Source organism: Lactuca sativa, chromosome 3 (assembly GCF_002870075.4).
Source record: "Lactuca sativa cultivar Salinas chromosome 3, Lsat_Salinas_v11, whole genome shotgun sequence".
Classification (NCBI taxonomy): Eukaryota; Viridiplantae; Streptophyta; class Magnoliopsida; order Asterales; family Asteraceae; genus Lactuca; species Lactuca sativa.
The window spans coordinates 63288194-63294776 of NC_056625.2; positions in this window are offsets into that span (position 1 = coordinate 63288194).

A 6583-nucleotide genomic window follows, 5' to 3' on the forward strand; every position below is an offset into this window, starting at 1 on the left:
TAAGCAGCCTAGGTTGGTCTTGCTCTTCGCTCCAGGTTTCCAAGCACTCTACCCAAGGAGGCGTCGGGCGTTGAAAAACCGGACGAGGGTTAGGATTCGGAACAAGGGTCATCGGGGGTAGGTTCTCCACTTTAGGTTCGGAGTCGGAACTGTCAGCAAAGCCTTCAGCTTGGTGACCATTCCTAGGGATTGGGTAATCATTCTCTGGCTCCTCTCCGGACCATCCAGCTTTGTCGTGGTTAGGGTAGTACGGGTCGTCGTGGGGATGGAATCCAGCCATGATATCTTTGTGAGAAATGGGAATGTAAGGAATAACTAAGTAGACATACTAATTAGACAATTTTAAGATGATCTTTATCAGCTACTTCAATACCTTGTTTAGTGCATACTAGTCATATGTATTTGGGACAGGATAGACCTTTGAATAAGCGATCCTAACTCTAAATCCCCAATCCAACGAGAACAGGAAGTAAAGCAAAGATCCACAAATTCTAAGTCTATGACGTCCCGGATACATATAATTTTAATGTATCCACTAGGCAATTATTGACCTATTGATAAAAATCTATTTAGTTCTCAGATACGTAATTATAATAACACCAAATACCCCTATGGTAATTCTTTGTGGTAGTGTTAGTAAGCTTTTAGACTTGTTGCAACACCTACGACCATTTCTGGGCATATGCTAATCACTTCTGGGTGAGACATAGTTGATCAGGCTATGTCATTCCCAGACCTGACTATACATCCCCAAGCCTACTCGTATAGTTCAACAATCACCACTTTTGTCCCATCCCACCATGATACTGACCCTAGTGTGTGTGCACATGCTCCTACATTTACCGAGTAATTATTTGTTTCTAAAAGTATGGTTGCTTTGAAAACTCTAAATCAGAGGCTTTAGTCCCAATGCATTTATAGTTTGCATATCTTATGTGGTTCGATATACTGAGTTCACTATAAACAATGCTTTGATACCAATCTGTCACACCCCAAACCAAGGATGGCGGAAACGTCCGGGGGTGGAGGACTTCATGTACAGTATCACAACAACGTGTATAATAGTGCTCAAAGTAAATACAACCATCATAAAAATAATTGAAAAAGTTACACCAAAGTATATGTTTACATGTTTCAAAATCAATTACATTAAGATGACAAAAATAAATTGTTGACGGTTTAACGTCCCATCCTCAAAGCGCTGAAGTTTTCCTGTTTCACTGATTTCCTGAGAATACAAGTAGTTTTGAAAAAAAAAGTGTCAACAATTAAGTTGGTGAGTTCATAAGAGTTTTGTTTGAAGTAGAAACCGTTTTCCTTGTAAAATCGATAGGGTTTGATTTCCAGAAAATCCAATATTTTCTTAGTTAAGTATGAACAGAATATTTCTATATGATGTGTTAATGAACACAAGAATGACCAATATATTTCCCCTATAATCGTCCAACGTATATAAGTTATGTAAGATTTAAGTTAGATGAAACGTTGAATATAGTGGGTCTGCCCTAGGTCCACAACCCAACGAGGAACAGGAGATGAGGCGGGCCCCACCAATTCTAAGCCAATCAAGACTAAATTCTTATATGACTCAAGCATATACGCTCAGCGATCATGGTTGAAGTTTAACAATTCTAGATGAAATATAGTTTTAATACCGAAATAACTATTCTATGTGAACCCGGTACTTTGGAATGTACCCATTCATATGAAAACCTGATACTTTTCCTCAAAATGTGAAATGTAAGTTTCTATGTTATGAAATAGTGCATCCTAGAATTCCCTATGGATTCCTTCTATGATTTCCTTGTGTATATAAGTTATATAAAATTAAAGTTAGATAAAACGTCGAATGTAATGGGTCTGCCCTAGGCCCACAACCAAACGAGGAACAGGAAATAAGGTGGAACCACTAATTCTAAGCCAATCACGACTAGATTCTATATAACTCTAGCATATACACTTAGAAATTATAGCCGAAAACTAACAATGCGAAAGTGAATGTGGACTTAACCCAAAAACCGGAACCAATCCTAGTGTAGTGTACGAAATAGTATTAGTGACCGTGAACATAAACTATACATTTCATAATTCATCGGATAGTGATAGTGACTAGTGAACATGTACTATGCATATTATAGTTTACTAAAAGTGGTTGAGATGGTGAATATAACCTATACATATCATAGTCCATCAAATAGTGATAGTGGTAGTGAACATGAACTATGCATATTATAGCTTATCAAAAGTGGTGGTGATGGTGAATTCCTTGCTTGTAATTAAGTTCGTAGTGTAGATGAAACATAAGCTATACCTGTTATAGTTTATCACTTTGTTTGTAATATATAGATGCCATAACTATATCGATTATAACTTGCATGTTCGTTTGTGGGGGTATAATGGCTTAACTATACTTATTATAGTTTATCATAATTATTCATAGTGGTAATACTCTTTTGTATGTGTGACACCTTTAATAATGTGTTTGTTATGTAAAATATCCCTAAACAATACCTATTATAGTTTATTAAGTATTTGTGTGGGTAGTGAGCATAAGCCTTACTTGTCATTGTTTACCAATGTTTGTATTTTAATGGATATAGCCTTGTAATATCATTGATATATTTACCATACTTATGGAGGTAATGTAACACCGTAAATTTTCAAAATAATTTTTCGCAATTATTAAAACATTTCTCATTTGATTTCATAAAACATTAAGTTTAAAATTCCCAAATTCGTATCATACAAAATCCCAAGATCACATATATATCAAAAAGTCCCATGTGTGTGTACAGATCAAGCCGGCGCCTTCCCACGGTCATCGCTAGTACCTGAAACAACAACACTAACAATGTAAGAACGAAGCTTAGTGAGTTCCCCAAAATACCACACATATAACACATATTTGCCACTCGAGGCTATGACTCTATGGGTCCGTGCACCCAAACTCTGTGAACCCTCAGGTTCTAACTCTTGGAACCTTCTGGTTCCAACTCTGTAAACATGCACAGCATAGATCACATAGAAATAATGCAGTACAACACATAACATACATAGCATACAAATACTCTGTCACACGAATCCTGGTAAAGTATAGTGAGAAGACTCACCTCGCGTAACTCGGTATCTCACGAATCCTGGAATCCCTCGTGCTCGATCCTCCAAGCTCTAATCCTCATATAACATCATATGTCTCTAATTAACACTTTTATCTCTAAGGTTGACTATCCCTAAGAAGTCAACACAGGTCAACTCTGGTCAACGGTCAACGGTCAACTTTGACCGGACTCGGCGAGTGCATTGGGGCGACTCGGCGAGTCTAGACGTTTTCACCAACTCTCTAGGATTCCCTTTTTACACGTCGAATACTCCCCCTGACTCGACGAGTTCCACCTGGCAGAATCGCGGGGCCACCCCGACTCAACTCGCCGAGTCTCAAGAACAACTCGGCGAGTCCCAGTTCGACTCAGTCCACCTATCAACCCTATCTAACTCGCCCTGACTCACTGAGTCAACCTATGACTCGACTGGACCACTCACTGGCCGATCCAAGGGTAATCTTCAAGCTACTCGCCGAGTCTGTTCGTCGGACTCGGCGAGTCCATGCCATGCAATCACTCAAACTTGCTTCTAAGGTCAGATCTGCTCCAACAATTCATAGATCTGGCCTTCCTAGACTGATTCATCATGTAAAGCCCCTATCTTGGTGTTCATAACACACCTCATGGCTCATAAATAGCATTTTGACCTAAGGCATAAGGATTCCAATCCAAAACCTCCATTGATTCACAAAAAGCTTGGGCAAAGGGACACTCTGGACCTCCAAAAGTCCAGATCTATGGTCTAAATCGCTTAAGGGACCAAGGGAGCACTAGATCTAGCCACAAAAGGGTTCAATAAACCCTAAATCAATATAAACATCAACATAGAAGAGGATAGCTCGAAGATATTACCACAATAGTGATGCTCTGGACTCCAAACTCTCAGAAAATGGCTCGTCTTGCTTTCCCCTTAGCTGATCCTCCCTTTCCCTTGCAAGATGACACCTCCAAGATCAATAATGGCCTCCTACTTTGCTCCAAACGCTCACACTCGATTAGGGTTTCACTCAAGGGACTGGTGAGCACAAATGACGGCCATAAGACCCTTTAAATAAGTCCCAAACCCGAGAAATTAGGGTTTCATTAAACAGCGCGGACTCGCCGAGTCCATACCTTGGACTCGCCGAGTCCAGGCGCGAACCCGCGTCCAGAATCGCGATCCTACTCGGCGAGTCTGAGCTCCAACTCGCCGAGTCCCCTCACAAAACATCAAAAATTGAAAGCATAAAAGATACCTGGAAATCCGGGCTGTTACAACTCTCCCCCACTAGAACTAGACTTCGCCCTCGAAGTCTCGCTCTGAAAATAGCTCCGGATGCTGCTCACGCATCTCACGCTCCGGCTCCCAGGTCATCTCTGATCCCTTCCGATGTTGCCACTGAACCAACACCAAGGGTACCTCCTTGTTCCTCAGAACCTTGATCTTCCTATATCTGATGGCCACCGGCCTCTCGGCATAATTCAGGCTTACAACCACCTGAATATCCTCTAATGGAACCACTGCCGACTCATCGGCTATACACTTTCTCAGCTGCGACACATGAAAAGTGTCATGAATCTGCCCCAACTCTGCTGGTAAATCCAAACGATAGGCTACCCGGCCTACCCTCGCAACCACACGGAATGGACCAATATATCGGGGCCCCAATTTGCCCCTCTTCCTGAATCGAATCACTCCTTTCCAAGGAGAGACCTTCAAGAGAACGATATCGCCGACCTGAAACTCAAGCTCGGATGGACGTCTGTCCGCATAACTCTTCTGTCGGCTCTGGGCGGTCAATAACCTCTGTCTGACCTGCTGAATCTGCTCTGTCATCCTAAGCACGATCTCTGTACTACCCATCACTCTTTGCCCAACCTCTCCCCAACAAATGGGGGTCCGACACCTCCTCCCATACAACAGCTCAAAGGGTGACATACCAATGCTCGAATGATGGTTGTTGTTGTAGGAAAACTCTGCCAAGGGTAAATACGCATCCCATCTACCCCAGAAATCCAACACACATGCTCGGAGCATGTCCTCAAGCGTCTGAATTGTCCGCTCACTCTGACCGTCTGTCTCGGGATGATATGCGGTACTAAAATGCAGTCTAGTACCCAACTCTTCATGAAATTTCTTCCAGAATCTGGAAGTGAAACGCACATCACGGTCCGAAACAATCAAGATCGGCACCCCATGCCGAGATACCACTTCCCTCACATATAACTCTGCCAACTTTTCCGCTGAAGAACTCTCACTGATGGCAAGGAAGTGAGCGCTCTTCGTCAACCTGTCCACAATCACCCAAATTGCATCAACTCCTCTGGCAGTCCTCGGCAATTTGGTGATGAAATCCATGGTGATCTGTTCCCACTTCCACTCGGGAACCTCCAATGGCTGCAACTTGCCATGCGGTCTCTGGTGCTCGGCCTTAACCCTGTGGCAGGTCAAGCACCTTTCAACAAACCATGCGACGTCCCTCTTCATACAGGGCCACCAATACTCTTTCCTCAAATCCAAATACATCTTCGTAGCCCCCGGATGGATCGAAAATTTCGACCGATGAGCCTCTTCCAACAAAGTAGTACGCGTACCGCCCACAAACGGTACCCAAATCCGACCCTGAAAAGTCATAAGCCCTCGTCCATCCGTAACGAACTCTGAAACCAAACCAACAACCCGTTCCCTCTTCTGCATCTCTGGTTGCACAGCCTCGGCCTGTGCCCCATGTATGGCATCCAGTACCGGAGCTATCACGGTCAATCTCAAACATACATCTCGCAGTGGAGTGCTCTCCGCCCTGCGGCTCAACGCATCGGCTACCACATTAGCCTTGCCTGGGTGGTACAGGATCTCACAATCATAATCCTTGACCACATCCAACCACCTCCTCTGTAGCATATTTAGGTTGGGCTGATCCATCAAGTACCTCAAACTCTTATGGTCCATGTATATCGTACACCGAACCCCATACAAGTAGTGACGCCAAATCTTGAGGGCGAACACTACTGCCCCCAACTCTAGATCATGCGTGGGATATCTCGTCTCATGAGGCTTCAGCTACCTCGATGCATATTCTATCACATGCCCTCTCTGCATCAGCACCGTACCCAGCCCCAAAATCGATGCATCACAATATACTACAAAATCCTCCATCCCTTCCGGGAGAGCTAATACCGGGGCTTCGCACAACCTTTGGCGAAGCGTCTCAAAGGAGGTCTGCTGCTCGGGACCCCATGAGAATGCAACACCATTCCGGGTCAATCTAGTGAGTGGCACTGCGATCTTGGAGAAATCCTTGATAAATCTCCGATAATACCCTGCCAACCCAAGGAAACTCCTGATCTCAGAGGGTGACTTTGGCACCTCCCAACTCATCACCGCCTCAACCTTGGCCGGATCGACCAATATCCCTTTCTGATTAACAAGATGCCCTAGGAACTGGACCTCCCGCAACCAGAAATCACACTTGGAGAACTTTGCATGAAGCTTCTCCGATCTC